At 43.5% G+C, this 16,018-nt stretch overlaps 1 protein-coding gene across 1 annotated transcript in view; it reads right to left on the reverse strand.

Annotated features, from left to right (window-relative positions):
* Positions 1 to 16,018, reverse strand: part of TANGO6 (transport and golgi organization 6 homolog) — a 207,676-nt gene that overhangs the window by 105,756 nt on the left and 85,902 nt on the right.

Genomic DNA, 16,018 nt, shown 5'->3' on the forward strand with positions numbered 1-16,018 from the left:
CCTACGTCAGTGCCTTCCTTCTTTTCAAATATGGGGCGCCATCAAAAAAAATGTCATGGACTCCCTCACAATGGCAGCTGAATTCTAAGTGTCCAGCGAATAAGAAAACACATGATCAGATGTTTGGTGGCTCTGTGGATCTGCAGACCCCTTACAATACTTGACAGCCCCAGGAGTTTGTAGGCCACAAGTCAGGAGCCCCCCAAAATGGACAGACAAGCCATCCTTCCCAAAGCTCCTTTGATATTGCTGTCTTCTCTCCCCATGTTTGTCATTCTGTCCTTGGGGGCCGAGAAGCCCGCTCAGGACAAGAAGTCAGGCCACTGCCACTTCTAAGGCTCACTTACAACCTGACCGAAGCAAGTCAAACTTGGCTGACTGAGGCAGACTTAAGGCTGGGACGATTTCCTCATTATCATAAATTATTCATATTGGTTAACAATGAGTGCTGCCATCCTTTACGCCTTCCACACTCTATTTTTTTTTTATCAGTTTTTTAAAAGGACAGGTTGACATTGTTTTAATTACATGCTTTTTTCCCTTCTCATCTTAATTCTTCATGTCAGCTGTATGCAAGATCAAAATCTTGTTCTGATAAGCTGGTGGTCTGACTGCATCCAGACAGCTGATTCAGGAATGACTCCTACATCAGTAACGAGCAATTTGCTGCCTGCTAAACTATATTAATCCCTTTCACTTTTGTGACATTACGAAGAGCTCGTCACCTTTGAACTTCTGTTCCCGCTGTGACAGTGTCAGGACAGGGGAGAAGGTGGAGAAGAGGCCGTGGGGTGTGCCACCTCTGAGCCTGCCGACAGATGTTAATCGAGCTGCTGGGACTTATGGGTCCCTGGACGAGGCTCTGACCGGGAGAGTACCAACAGCTGAATACATGTTTACAGAGTCAGGAAACAACATGACTTGTAGGCCCTTCTTCCACCTTCACTGCAGAAGGGGAATGGCTCCACGAAGAATGAAAGGCTAGGTTGTAATTTTCTTTTTCCCATGAATTGCTATGGCTAGAGGATGCACTGTCAAGTGACCAACCAACTAGCGAGGAGTTTCCTTGTGCATAATGAGGCTGGTCTTCATAAAACAGACAAAATGGGGCAGCTAGGTGGCGCAGTGGATAGAGCACTGGCCTTGAAATCAGGAGGATCTGAGTTCAAATCTGGCCTCACACCAAATACTTGACACTTACTAGCTGTGTGACCCGGGGCAAGCCACTTAACCCCAATTGCCTAAAAATAAAAAAAACCCAAAACATAAAACAGACAAAATCTGTGGCCAGGGTCATTTCGAAAGTCTTTACAGCATGTCAGAATCCTCCAGACCTCTCAAGCCACTGGCCTAGCCTTCAAGAACCCAGCGTCCCCTCTCTGACACAGTGAGGGAGCAATGAAGACTTTTTGGGGGAAATTTATTATTAAAGGTTTTTAAAAGTCACTGGAAAAATACTTTTTAACACAAATCATATTTTGGCACTTACTTTCAGTATAGTATAGTTCCCGCCCCCCAAAAAAACCAAAATGGCCTCAAGGTGATGGTGTGGAATAGTTAGGGTTGATAGAGACAAGAATGGGTGTGTGTGTGTGTGTGTGTGTGTGTGTGTGTGTGTGTGTGTGTGTGTGTGTGTAGAGAACCATAATGCTGACGGTTGACACAAGAAAGGAAGGAAAAGGACAATAAGTAGTAATTATTGAATCTCTGGAAGTAACTACTAGTCTACTCATATGGAGCAAGTTATGTTGCAATTTACCTTGAGAGAGAAATAAAAAATGCTAACTTTGTTCATTTTTTAAAAAAATATGCCTGCCAAAGAGTGAAAAAGACGGTTGAAAATGTCCTTTAATTTACAAAATTCCTTGAAAAAATAAATAGGAAAAACGCCTTCTGATTTCCCAAACCACAATGGTGGTTTGACCACTGTACCCAGGTAAGAAGAGGAAACGCCTCCTATGGAGCACCTAGAGAACTGCCCATGTGTGGTGCTGTAAACGGAGGCTCCACACTGGCCTCCAGAATCAGCTTCTTAAAGCTTGTAACCAACACTCTACCTCAGGCTTCTTTCAGGCTTATCCAAAAAGAAAGTGCAGGATCAGTATACTAGATGATGACATATCAATCTCTCTGCCTTGGGGAACAAAAAACCCCCAACCCGGGACTGGCTTTCCCACTCTTTCATGTCCTTCAGCAACTCTGGAGCGATGCTGGCAAGGTCACTATAAACTGGTCATTTCCAATATTATACATTCTTCCATCAGCCTAGCAGGTGCCCTGATGATGCTATTATGCAAGAATGTGACTTGAATCTTAGGCTGGGGATGCCTGAGAACAAGTGATAATTGTGAAATCTGGCACATACAAGATGCCAGAGGTTAGTAGCAGCCACTCATACAAACAGAGAGTATACAGTTGCTCTCCAGATCTTGTCAATCGGTCAATAAACATTTATTAATCACTTACTCATGTGCCAGGCATCATGTTAACCTCTGGGGATGCAATCCCTGCCCTCAAGCTGCTCGCTATCTAATGGGGGAGTATGTATAAACAAGCTATATGCAGGAAATAATTAACAGAGTGTAGGCACTAGAATTAAGAGGGGGTAGCTAGGAAAGGCTTCCTATACAAGATGGGATTTTAGTTGGGACTGGAGGGAAGACAGTTAGTGGATGATTGCCAGAGAAAATGCCCAGAGCTGAGAGATGGAGTGTTGTGTTCATAGAAAAGCCAGTAGAATGGTGTAACTGGATGGAAGTGTTCACGATGAGTAAGGTGGAAGAAGACTGGAAAGGTGGGAGGGGACTAGGTTATGAAGGACTTGGGATGCCAAGCAGAGCATTTTGTATTTGATCTTGGAGGCAATAGGGAGCCACAGGAGTTTACCGAGTAGGGGGACGACGTGGTTGGATCTGAGTTTTCAGAAAATCCCTTTAGTGGCTGAATGGAAGAAAGACTGAAATGGGGCAGGCAGACCTCACCACATGCTATTATAACAGTCATACTGTAATAGGCGTGAGGTGATGAGGGCCTGCGCCAGAGTAGGGACGCTATCAGAGGAGAGAATGGGGCATATCTGAGAGATGCTGCGAAGGTGAAATTGGAAGGCCTTGGCAACAGCTTGGATATGGGGGAGGGGGTGAGAGAGAGTAAGTCCAGGATGACTCCTAGGTTGTGAATCTGAGGGATGGGAGGAAGAACAGAGAAAGTGGAGGGGGGTCAGGCAGGGAGGGTCTAGAGGGAAAGATAATGAGTTCTGTTTTGGACATAATGCAATCAAGACATATACTTGACATACAATTTGAAATATTGAAAAGGTCCCCCAAGCTGCAGAATGGCAAATGGCAATGGAGTTGAATGGGTGGAAGTAGGATGTGGCATCCCTACAGACACCCCAGTGATTATAGGATTCAGTTTTTAATAATCTTCATATAGGGAAAAAAAGGGGAAAAACAAGAATCTGAAAGGTGAAGTGGCAAATAATGTCAGATTGTTCAAATCGCAGCTACATCTGGGAACCAAATGGTAGTTTTCACAGTCACAGATATACCACGTGTAAAAAAAATGTATTGATCTTTTCAGCCAAATTCACCAAGGCTGACTAAGGGAGGTGACAGGGAGAAAATGGAATTCTTTGCTAAAGCAATCAAAGATAGAAACTTCTTAGCCACAGATGAGAGACTTGGGACCTCAACATGATGTAGCAGGAAAAAAGGCTATGGATTATGCAGCACTAGGCAAGTTACTTCTAATTTCTCTCCTGTAAAATGGGATAACGACCCATTCACTATCCACACTTGACAGGACTATTAGGAGGAAAGCCCTTTGTACTATGCAAATATGAATTTTTAATATCATTACTCTGGGATTTAAAAGTGCTATTGCAGTTAGTAAGAGTATTGTATTAAATTACTCATTTGCAAAAAGCTCTATTCAGGAGGACCTGAGTTAAAATCCAACCTCAAACACATACTAGCTGCGTGACTCTGGATAAGTCACTTATTTCTCTTTGCCTCAGTTTCTTCTACTGTAAAATGGGAATAACACTAGCACGTACCTCACAAGGATCAAACAAGATAACAGTTGTAAAAAGTGCTTAGAACAGTACCTGGGACATAGTAGGTACTATATAAATCTTTATGCCCTTCCTTATCTCCTCGGGCAAGTCAATGCATCGCTCTGAGACCAGATTTCCTCATCTGTAAAATAAGATGACCGGACCAATTGATTCTAAGATCTTTACCAGGTCTAAGTGTTAAGACACCGAAACAGACAAAAGCTTTCATGCTAAATGGACATGTCATCCTCTGAGTTCTTCCCTCTAAAGCGTTAGTTTCGTTATCCTTAAATTTCAAGCAAATCTGACATCGAAAGAAGATTATAACTTCTGTCAATTAAATAGCATCTAGTGAATATACCATTATTTCTAAACCAAGCCAGAGTCACATCGGAGTAGACAGGTTTATAAGATTATCAGTTAACTCACAGCACACATGTTCCTTGTCAGAAATGCAATCTTGTCCCACGCTGTTAAAGACCCTGCAAATACCATGAAAGCCCACAACACTTAGGATTACCTACCAATTAGCAGCTCTGGGAAGAAGGGAAATAATGGATAGATTCTTTTCTAACTAAATGGGAATTTTTTGCAATTAACAAGGCAACCATCACCTAAAGGCAGGAAAGCTGCCATCCTGACCTAGTTTCCAAGCAACCGTTCATTACTAAAAGCTGCACTCAGGTGCGGCATCTTGTCTGTCCAACAGGGTGTGCACACATCAGCAGCGGAGTCACAGCGGTCACCGAGGATGACAATTCCTTGTCATGAGAGAGCCAGCTGGAGTACAGCAAATGGGTGATCAGCTGCTCCTCTGCGCCCGTCACAGAGCTCTGTCATCGTCCAGTTGTTCTGTTTCCCTATGAGTCTCTTTTTGAAAAATGCGTCACGTGGGGTGTATAGATGGAAAAAAACTGAAGAGGTCATTGCCTCCAGCCTTCTCCTTTTATTAAGGGTGGTTAAGAGACGTTCTCAAAGTCACACACGTAGAGCCCTGATTTGAACTGAGGGCCTCTGGCTCCCAATCCCCAGAGTACCATGCTGTAACAGACACCCCAGGGCCAGGGGTGAGGAAAAGCAGTGTTCTCTGCACATTTATTTTCAGCAATTTTTTCAAAGCTCCTCCCAATTACACTTTCTCTTTATGTTTTGTTACCTAAGATATTAGGGTTTCAGCTATTTGTTGTGAAGGTTTCAAAGCTGAAAAATGAGTTCTGAGGAATGAATATTATTTATACACTTAAAATAATTTTAAAATAATAGTGCACATGCATAATCTATATCAAATTGTTTGCCTTCTCAAGGAGGGGAGGAAGAGGATTTCCAAATCCTCAAAATTTTAAAAAGCAAGTATTAAAAATTGTTTTAACATTTAATTGGAAATAAATATAATTTTTTAAAAAATTAAATAAGAGTCAGTCAACCTAGCACCCTGTGTTACGCACTGAGGATACAAAGGAAGGCAAAAGACAGTCCCTGCCCTCAAAAAGCTTATGGTTCAATGGGGAAAGCCAATATGCAAATAACTATGTACAAGAATGGTACAGACAGGGTTGGCAGAGGGAAGGCACTAGCATTAAGGAATAATAACCTAAGTTTTCAATTTTTAAGTACAATTTTTTGGTCCTTAGGAGTGTCTCTGAAGATGTGTGTTTGCTGGATGCTTAAGTTTGCTATTTTTAGGAAAGGACATCAAATCTTTATTATTTCAGGGGGGCAGCTGGGTGGCACAGTGGATAGAGCACTGGCCTTGGAGTCAGGAGGACCTGAGTTCAAATCCAGCCTCAGACACTTGACACTTACTAGCTATGTGACCCTGGGCAAGTCATTTAACCCTACTGCCTAGCCAAAAAAAACCCAAAACCACCACACCCAAAAAAGCACTTTATTCAATAATATTACTGGTTTTGCAAACTTCACATACCACAGAGTAAACTCCAAAATTTGTGCATTACTTATCCAGCAGATTTGTGACTATCTGACCCCTTTTTTGTTTATTTCACTTCTGCTCCTTCCTGTTAATGCCCTTAGCCTGCATTTCATCACCCTCACTCCTATGCTTTTTTCCTCTTTTTAAAAAAGAAGTAACATTAAAAAAAGAATACATTTATTCTTTTTTCCTTCTTCCCCCTTTTCCCTTCAGCCCTGATTTAGAAGTCATTCAGTAGTTACCCAACAAAATTGGGTAATTGGGTAAAAAAAAAAACCTTGGTTTTTGTTCCCCTATTGTGAATGAAATGAGATGGTTACTAGTTAGGTTGGAAAAGTGGTGCTGCGGAGAAAGGGGACAGTGGGAGGAAGGGAATAAGCATTTATACAGCCCCTACTGTGTGCCAGGCACTGTGCTAAGCACTTCACAATTATTATCTCATTCAACCTTCACAACAACCCTGGGAGGCAAATGCTGTTATTACAGATTTTGCAGAGGAGGAAACTGAGGCAAACAGAGGTTAAGCGACTTGCCCAGGATCACACAGCAAGTCAGTGTCTAAAGCTAGATTTGAATTCAGGTCTTCCTAACACCAGGCCTGGAGCTCTTACTCACTGGGCCACCCAGCTGTCCCACACAGGTCACTAAACTTCCCTGGGTATCAGTTTCCTCTCCTATAAAATGAGCCAATTGGCTATACGACTTTGAAGGCCACATCTAGCTCTAAATATCTGAAACTGTAAGAAACAGAGAAGAACCAATTAAGTTACATTAGGATGGTAGTAGATCTTCAGAGTTATCTGGAAGGTGTTTTTGCATATATGTTCACCTTTTCCTTCCTACTGCTCTCCTAAGTTTTAGATATTCACCGCTCTGAGTAACACCCCAGCTAAAATGATGGAGTATTCGACTCAATTCCAAAAGGACTTTGTCAGGGTTAATAGAAAATGCAATTGGGTTATTCAGGCTGTGAACAGCTTAAAGAAACAGAACCACCATTTCTAATGAAGCTGAGAATTTTAATTTGCATTTCAACTATACCATAACTCCCTGTTTGTTTATGCCTTAGTTTTTTTATTCAGAGATAAGAGCAAAGCAATTGCTCTGGGGGTATTTTGGAGTAGATATCAGATTAGAGACTGAATCACATTTTTAAAAATTCTTTTTTATTATGAATTTCAAGATGGGCTAGCTAGGTGGCAAGGGATAGAGTACTGGGCTTGGAGTCAGGAAGACCTGAGTTCAGATCTCACTTTAGACATAACAGCTGCGCAAAGCTAGGTAAGTCACTTAATATGTTTGCCTCAGTTTCCTTATCTGCAAAATAAGGATGATAATAAGTGAGGATTGAATGAGATGATAAATGTAAAATGCTTAGCACAGTGCCTGGCACACAGTAGGCGCTATATAAATGTTAGCAACTACTGCTACTACCACTACTATTACTACTACTATTACTAATAGAACTACTACCACCGCTACTAATCACAGACATTTCTTGTTTTATGTCTACATAAAGCAATTTTTACATAACTTGAATTTGCTTATGGACATGGAGAAGGGTGGGAGGGAGGAAAAGAAGGAGGAAGGGGATTGCAAGTCCATGGAGGGAGGGGGCTGGCACATGGTTCAAGGATATGCAGGGGCTGGGGAAAAAAACAAGAGCAGGAGGAAAACCTGAGGGCTGGGGCCAGTGATGGCCCCAGGAAGGAAGAATAGGTTGCGGCAGACATGTGGGGGCTAGACACAGAACCCAGACAGGAGAGGATGGGAGACATGAGGGTCTAAGGAGTGGAGGAGGGGGGTGGGTCAGGGCAAAAGTCTTCTCTCTTGGCCCAGGAGGTCTCAAGCCAAGCCCCCCATCTGGAAGCATCAGCGGTTATCTCTCCTCCATTCTTCTGCTTTCACATGGAGAGTGGTTTCTTTTAGTTAGTTTTTTTGGGGGGGGGTGGGAAGAAGATGGGGGTGGCCACAGAAAGCACAGTACTGTACGGTAAAATTAACAGAGGGTTTTTTTTTTTGAATGCAGATTTCTTTCAGAATTCCTTAGGTAAACTCAAATCTGCATAATGTGAATTTATATAAGGTGAGAACTACCTGTATAAACAGTAAACAGCAGTTTACACTCATGTAAAAAGTTGTGAAGGAGTCATGGAATTTCACTTTTTACTATTTACTCATAAATGGATACTTTTTTCTTCTCCACAGTGAAATTCAACAAACATATATTAAGCACCAGGCACTGTGCTAAGCACTGGGGAGACAAAGAAAGGCAAAATCCTCCCTGCCCTCGAGGAGCTCACACTCTAATGGGGTAGACAACACCAGACAGCTACATACCTACCAACAAGCCACAGGAGCACAAATGGAGATAATCACAGAGGCAAGGCACTACTATGTCTTTAAATTCCAAGGTAAAGTTTAAAAAGCTATTTTGGGGAAAAAAGATTTGAGTTTTTCCCCAAATATTTGTACAACAGACCAAGTTTACAATCCTGTCGTCCTCCCTCATCCCTTTTGTGGCTAAACTCCTTGAGAAGGCTGTCTACACCAGTGACCTCCACCCCCCCTTTCTCTCACTCTTTTTTAACTCTCGACAATCTGGCTTCTGACCTCATCATTTGACTGGCACTGCTTTCTCCCAAGTTACCAATGATGGCCCAATCCAATGGCCTTTTTTTCCTCATCCTTCTGGACTTCTCTGCAGCCTTTGACACTGCTGATCTCTTTCTTTCCCTTCATTCCCTCTTCTCTTTAGCCTTCTGTGACACGGCTCTAGCCTGGTTCTCCTCCAGCCTCAGTGATGGCTCCTTCTTGGTTCCCTTTGCTGCATCTTCACCCAGCTCATCCTCACCAAAGGTAGGTGTCCTCTGGGCTCTGTCCTGGGCCCTTTTCTCTCACCTCTCTATACAGTTTACTGAATTATCATCTCTACGCTAATGACTCTCACATCTACTCGTCCAGCCCTAACCTCCAGACTGGCATCTCAAACTGGGCGTCCTACAGACGTGTTAAACTAAACATGTCCAAAATTGAACTTATTATCTTCCCCCCAAACCCCTCCCCTCTTACAAACTTCCACATTTCTGCTGAGGGCACCACCATTTTTACTTACCTGTGGTGAATGAGCCGCATCACCCAGACGTAGTGAGACCCAGGTGTCATTCCTAACTTATCACTCTGTCTCACCCCCCATATCCAATCTGTTGCCAGGGTCTGTCAATTATACCTTCATAACATCTCTTGCATATACCCCCATCTCTCTGCTGACACTGCCCCTAAGTCCCGCTGGTGCACGCCCTCAGCACCTCACACCTGCACTACTACAAGAGCCTGAAGAGGGGTCTGCTGGCCACTCTGGTCCACCCTCCACTCAGCTGTCAAGGGATTTTCCTAAAGCACAGGTTTGACCAGTGACCCCTCCCATGTCCCCATCACCTCCAGGATCAAACACAAAATCTCTTTTTGGTGTTCAAAGCCTCTTATAACATGCCCCCACCCCTGCTCCCCACTCTTTCTAGGCTTCTTATTCTTTGCACCTAACACACCGACCTCCTGGCTGCTCCTGAGCCAAGCCATCGCTGGACTCTGGGCATTTCCTCTGGCTGTCCCCTGTGCCTACACGTCTCTTTGTCGTGTAGGGCCTCCAGGCTTCTCTGGTTTCCTTCCAGTCCCAGCTAAAATCCTGCCTTCTACAGGAGACCTGATTACGAGAGCCTTCCTTCTATTGATTATCTCCAATTTATCTTGTATGTATCTTGTCTGCACAGAGATGGTTTCAGGCTCTCTCTCTCCCATTAGATGGAGAGCTTCTTGAGGGCAGGGACTTATCTTCTGCCTTTTTTTGTGCCCTCAGCATTTAGCACAGTACCCAGCATACAGTTGGTGTTTAATAAATACTGACTTTAGGGGCAGCTAGGTGGCGCAGTGGATAGAGCACAGGCCCTGAAGTCAGGAGGACCTGAGTTCAAATCCAGCCTCAGACCAAACACTTGACACTTACTAGCTGTGTGACCCTGGGCAAGTCACTTAACCCCAATTGCCTAAAAGCAAAAAAAAAAAATACTGACTTTATGGTCTACAAAGCACTTTACATGAATTGTCTCAACTGATTCCCATAAAAACCACTGTGAAGACAATAGGGCAGGTTACATTATTCTCCTAATAAAAACAAATTATTCATCATCATAAAGATGAATTAACCAAGGTAGAAAATGACTTTTTCAAAACCATGTGCCTAGAAGGTGACAGAGCCAGCATGCGCACCGGACCCCACCTTCTGATCCTAAGTCCATACACTTTCCACGACTCCAGAGGTGCCTCTCTGAAATTCAATTAAATTCACCAAACGTTTAAGCATTTACTATCCAGGAGACACTGTGCTAATCACTGGGAACACAAATATGAAGAAGAAAAAAATCAGAGTCCCTGCTCTCAAGGAATGCCCAGTCTATTAGGAAGGATAAAGCCAACAGGTGGCTCAAAGGAGAGAAAATGTGAAGAGATCATACTTCAATTAAATGTAGCAAGTATTTAAAAAGCACATATGTAATGTCAAAGGCACTGGGAAACCAAGAAATAGAACCACCTGGTCCTTGCCTGCTGAAAAGCTCAGGCGATGTGTCTCTAGACAAATGAGTAGGACACAGCAGACAGAAGAATGTGATGAGAGCAAGGGGGAGAGGCAGGGCTCTAAAAAAAGAGGATGGGATGGAGACAGAGGGGATGGGGAGGGAGAGATAACTGGGGAGACTCCGGGCCTTTTCCTATATACTGATCACTCCTATTCCAAAGATATAGTGGCTCACCTGCCAGCTAAGCATACTCCTCCTCTGTGGCCTGGTGCCTCCTTCCCCATCCCCGAGTCTCTTCCTATTACTGCATCTTCTCTTCCCAAGAGCTACACCCAACACCAAGTCTTCCTCCCCTCACCCGCATGATGCCCTCCTAGGATGCTGTGGCTTAGGCCCAGAAAGCCTCTTCTCTTCACCCATCGAATTCATTATCTCAGCTGCCACTTTCCTGGAGGGCAGCCACCCTCCTCTCAGACTTCACAGAACACTTGTTTTGTAACTCTCCAATGCACGTGCCATGTAATGCTGTACAGAAAAGTTATCTGTAGAGACACCTCATCCCCCAACCATAAAATCCAACGGGCAGGGACTGGGTCTTAATTAGACTTTGTATGTATGTTCTCCTAGAGAGCTGGCTCAGTAGGCAGTCCTGGACTTCAGAGTCAGGCAGAGATGAGTTCAAATTCTGCCTAGGACACTTACTAGATGTGTGACTCTGGCTACGTCACTGAACCTCTGAAAACCTCAGTTTCCTGATTTGTAGAATGGGGATAATAACAGCATCTACTTCACGGGGTTGCGGTAAGGCGCAATGAGATAACATAGGTAAAATGCTTATTAATCCTTAAGAGTGCCACAAAGTACTTAGTTCCATAGGAGTGTTAGCTCTGATGATTATTACAATGTAAACACAAGAAGCATTTAGTGTTTTTTTGTGCTGTACCTTCTTTGGGAGAGGACAAACAATTCTTGCTTCCTCTGGTTAACGAAGGGAAATGGTTGCTTAGATAATCTAGAAGCCAGGTGATGTATGACTCAGATGATTCGGGGCTCTGAAGGACACCATGTGATTTTTTTTGGGGTGATGAAGGAATTTTATTTTGCATGTCCAAGGATGGTGGTTATGACAGACAAGTACACATAAAGGGACACTGGGGCCAGAACCATCTGGGGCAGTGACCCAGAGAGGCTTCCAAGGAACAGAATGTGAACTGACTTCCAGAATCATTCTTCTTTGAGGGGAGTTTCATAATTGACGTGATCCACAGGGAAAAGCCTTCCAGTGACTGTCCCATGATGCTCTCATTGGAATCCTTCACAGAGAACAGCAGCCAATTGCATAATTAATTTTTTCTGGTACTAAGTGGAAGGGAGGGAGGCAGTTGCTGACAGCTCAGCAAGGCAAGCTGGTGGATCGGCACGATGATAGACTGACGAGTGCAGACCATGAGTTAAAATTCAGAAAGGCAGCCAGCATTATCCAAAGCCACAGACGCGGTAAGCACCAGAGGTAAGATCAGAGTCCAGGCGTTCTGATCACTGAATCAGCGACCTTTCCACCGTATCGTGTTGCCTCAAAATAATTCTAGACTGTGAAGGAGGAGGTCCCAGACATGAAGAGATCCTACATAAGAAGAGGCCCCCTCCCCGTGGTTTTGTGACTAATAAAAGGAAGAGTCGCTTGACTGGACATTTAAATGTCTACCAGGTGGTTTTTAAAGGGGATATAGAGTCATCTGTACACTTACTCTTCGGCAAACTCTACCCTCCAGCCAAACTCTTCCCCAGGACTAAACAAAGAGTTCTGTGGACAACAGCCACTTACTCCATTTTTGTAGCTCTACCATATTTGTATTCGTTGTCACATCTGAATGAGACTATTAATAAAATTGATCTGTGCCATCAAAGAATACATCGTCCCACTTCCTGGCAGTATCAAAAGTATATTAGACGACCATGGAAAACGTATTTCCTGCTTAAAACTTGTTGCAGATGCTTGAGAGTCAAGTACGTCTGAAGAGTGAAACATCAGTCGATCGCTCAGACAAGTATGCGGTGAATGCTAACCAGGTGCCAGTGAAGGCACAGTCCCTGGCCACGAGGAGCTCACAGTCCGCTGGGGAGAAGGCACACAAATAACGATGAACAAACTAGATCTACGCAGGCTAAATTAAAGAGTCAGGGAGGGCAGCACTGGCATTAAGGAGGACTGGGAAAGGCTTTTTGCAGAAGGTGGGATTTTAGCTGAGACCCAAAGGAAGCCAGGGAAGCCAGGAGGCAGAGATGAGGAGGGAAAGTATTCCTGGCATGGGGGGACAGCCAGAGGAAAAACACAAAATTGGGGGATGGAGGGTCTCGTGCAAGGAGCAGCAACATTGCATGACATGGAGGGGAATAAAGTATAAGAAGGCTGGAGGGTTGGGAGGGGGCCAGCGCAGGAAGGGTCTTAAAGCCAAACAGAAGATTTTACATTTGACCCTGGAGGGACAAAGGAGTCACTGGCATTTACTGAATGGAGTGGAGTGATGCCGGCAGACCTGTGCGTTAGGCAGGGAGATCAACCAAAAAGCTACTGTGATAGTCCAGGCACGAGGTGACGCTGTGAAGACAGAATTGACAAGACCCGGCAACTCTGGGAGGGGCAAAAGATAGCTCTCAGTACCCTGGACAGAAACAGGGAAGCTCTGAAAAAGGGTGTGGGGAGAGGTGAAGTGTTCTGTTGTGGATGCATGGGATGCCTATGGTACCCCAAGTTCAAATGTCCAACAGGCGGCTGGTGATGGAGGACCAGAGCACAAAAGGACTATTGTTGGAGTTTTCTGGATAGATCTGACAACTGAACCAATGGGAGATGATGAGGGCCCTATGATGAGACAATGATGACCCAGGGAAATGAAGGAATTGACCCATGGGTGGTAAGTTTTCCAGTGAGGATTCGCACCTAGATCCTCTGAGGTCACAGTCACAGCACTTTCTGCATTCCCAGGGAAAAGACTGCTCAAGCCATTTACTGGATGGCTGGAATTGGACAATGAAACAAGAGCTGTAGGTTGCTGAGGAGTTAAGACTTGCAAACTTGCTGTGTCTGAAACTGTTTGCTTTCCCCTCGGACCTAATTTCCTTTCACTGAGCTCCTGCAGCCCTTCTGCCGTGGGTGGAAATATCTGTGTAATCCGTTTGGGCACGTCAGTAGCCTGAAGCAGTTTCACGCCACAGATACACAGAGCACAAGGTGACTTGCTTGGCTCTGTCCCTGTCTTCTAATTTCAGAAATCAGCACTCTATTTTTGTCTAAAGCTCTGAATGACATAACTACAGGAATCTAAGAAAGCCATCTCTCTTTAGAGTGAAATTCAAGTTGTGTTCAATAACACAGAATGGTCCTGGAGAGGGCTGTTAGCATAGATCCTCAATCTGACATGTTCCATTTGAAAGGTCACGCCATGTCTGTCTTGCTCATTTGTGATTAATCTGTTTCTAAATTCAGATCTGAAAAGTGCCTCCCCCATATGTGTAGGATACACAAACAAGCAGCGTGCCCACCCTAAGGTGATGACTCTCTTTGGGACTTTCACATTTTGATCAACACAGTTGGGAAGGATTAAACTCTGATCTCTCTGCTCAGGCTGCATTCAACGAAACCCAATGCTTTTCATCACCATCTGTTTCAGTCATGTTCATTTTGTTAGAAGCTAAAACAAAATGTATCAACAATTTTTAAAAGGGCAAGTATTTGGAAAAGGTAGTCATCAGAATCTTGATTCCGGAGAGCAAACAAAGAAATACATTTCCCTTCTCGATACAGAGGTAGTGATCTGTAGCCACAGAATACCATGTATACCATCAGACAATGAATGTTTTTGCTTAACTTTTCTTTGTCACAAGGGAGGGTAGTTATCATGAAGCAAGAGAGAAGGAAAAAGAAATAGGGCACGATGAACCATTTTTAGGTGATGGTCAGCCTCCCCTAGAAGGGCTCTGTGAGTATCCAAGGTAGTCATGGAATTGTTGGGGTTTTTTTATGTCAATTTTTTAAATATTAATTTATTTATTTTTAGTTTTCAATATTCACTTCCACAAGTTTTTGAGTTCCAAATTTCTCACCCCCCCACCCCAAGATGGCATGCATTCTGAATACCCCTTCCCCTGTTCTGCCTTCTCTTCTATCTCTCCCCCCTCCCTTTTCTTATCCCCTTCCCCTTCTATTTTCCTGTAGAGCAGGATAGACTTCTGTACCCCATTTCCTGTATTTCTTATTTCCCAGTTGCATGTGAAAACATTTTTTTTAAAACATGTGTTTTTAAAACTTTGAGTTCCAAATTTTCTCCCTTCCTCCCTCCCCACCCACCCTCATTGAAAAGGCAAGCAACTCAATATAGGTTGTACATGTCCAGTTATGCAAAACACTTCCTTAGTAGACATGTTGTGAAAAACTAACTCTATTTCCCTTAATCCTATCCTGCCCTCCCATTTATTCTATTCTTTCTTTTGACCCTGTCCCTCCTCAGAAGTATTTGCTTCTGATTACCCTCTTTCCCAATCTGCCCTCCTCTCTATCACCCCCCTGCTCTCTTGTCCCCTTCTCCCCCTATTTTCCTGTAGGGTAAGACAGATTTCCATACCCAATTGAATGTGTATGTTATTCTCCTTAAGCCAAATCCTATGAGAATAAGATTCCCTCATTCCCTCTCACCTTCCCCGTTTCCCCTCCACTGTGAGAGACTTTTCTTTTCTGTTTTTTTTGTGAGATAATTTACCCCATTCTACCTCTCCCTTTCTTCTCCAGTATCATCCTCTCTCATCCCTTAATTTTATTCTCCAGATATGACCCCTTAATCTTCAACTCACCCTGTGCCCTCTATCTATCTATCTATATATACATACATACAATTTTTTTCCTTCAACTACCCTAATACTGACAAAGTTCTCATGAGTTACAAATATCATCTTTCCATGCAGGAATGTAAACAGTTCAATCTTAATAAGTCTCTTATGATTTCTCTTTCCTGTTTACCTCTTCATGTTCCACTGGAGTCCTGTATTTGAAAGTCAAATTTTCTGTTTAGCTCTGGTCTTTTCATCAGGAATGCTTGAAAGTCCTCTATTTCACTGAATGACCATTTTTTCCCCTGAAGGATTATACTCAGTTTTGCTGGGTAGGTGATTCTTGGTTGTAATCCTATCTCCTTTGCCCTCTGGAATATTATATTCCATGCCCTGGGTCCTTTAATGTAGAAGCTGCTAAATCTTGTGTTATCCTGATTGTGTTTCCACAGTACTTGAATTGTTTCCTTCTGGCAGCTTGTAATATTTTCTCCTTGACCTGGGAACTCTGGAATTTGGCTACAATATTCCTAGGAGTTTTCCTTTGGGGATCTCTTTCAGGAGGAGATCTGTGGATTCTTTCAATTTCTATTTTGCCCTCTGGTTCTACTATATCAGGGCAGTTTTCCTTGA

Source organism: Phascolarctos cinereus, unplaced genomic scaffold, assembly GCF_003287225.1.
Source record: "Phascolarctos cinereus isolate Bilbo 61053 unplaced genomic scaffold, phaCin_HiC Scaffold_2;HRSCAF=192, whole genome shotgun sequence".
NCBI lineage: Eukaryota > Metazoa > Chordata > Mammalia > Diprotodontia > Phascolarctidae > Phascolarctos > Phascolarctos cinereus.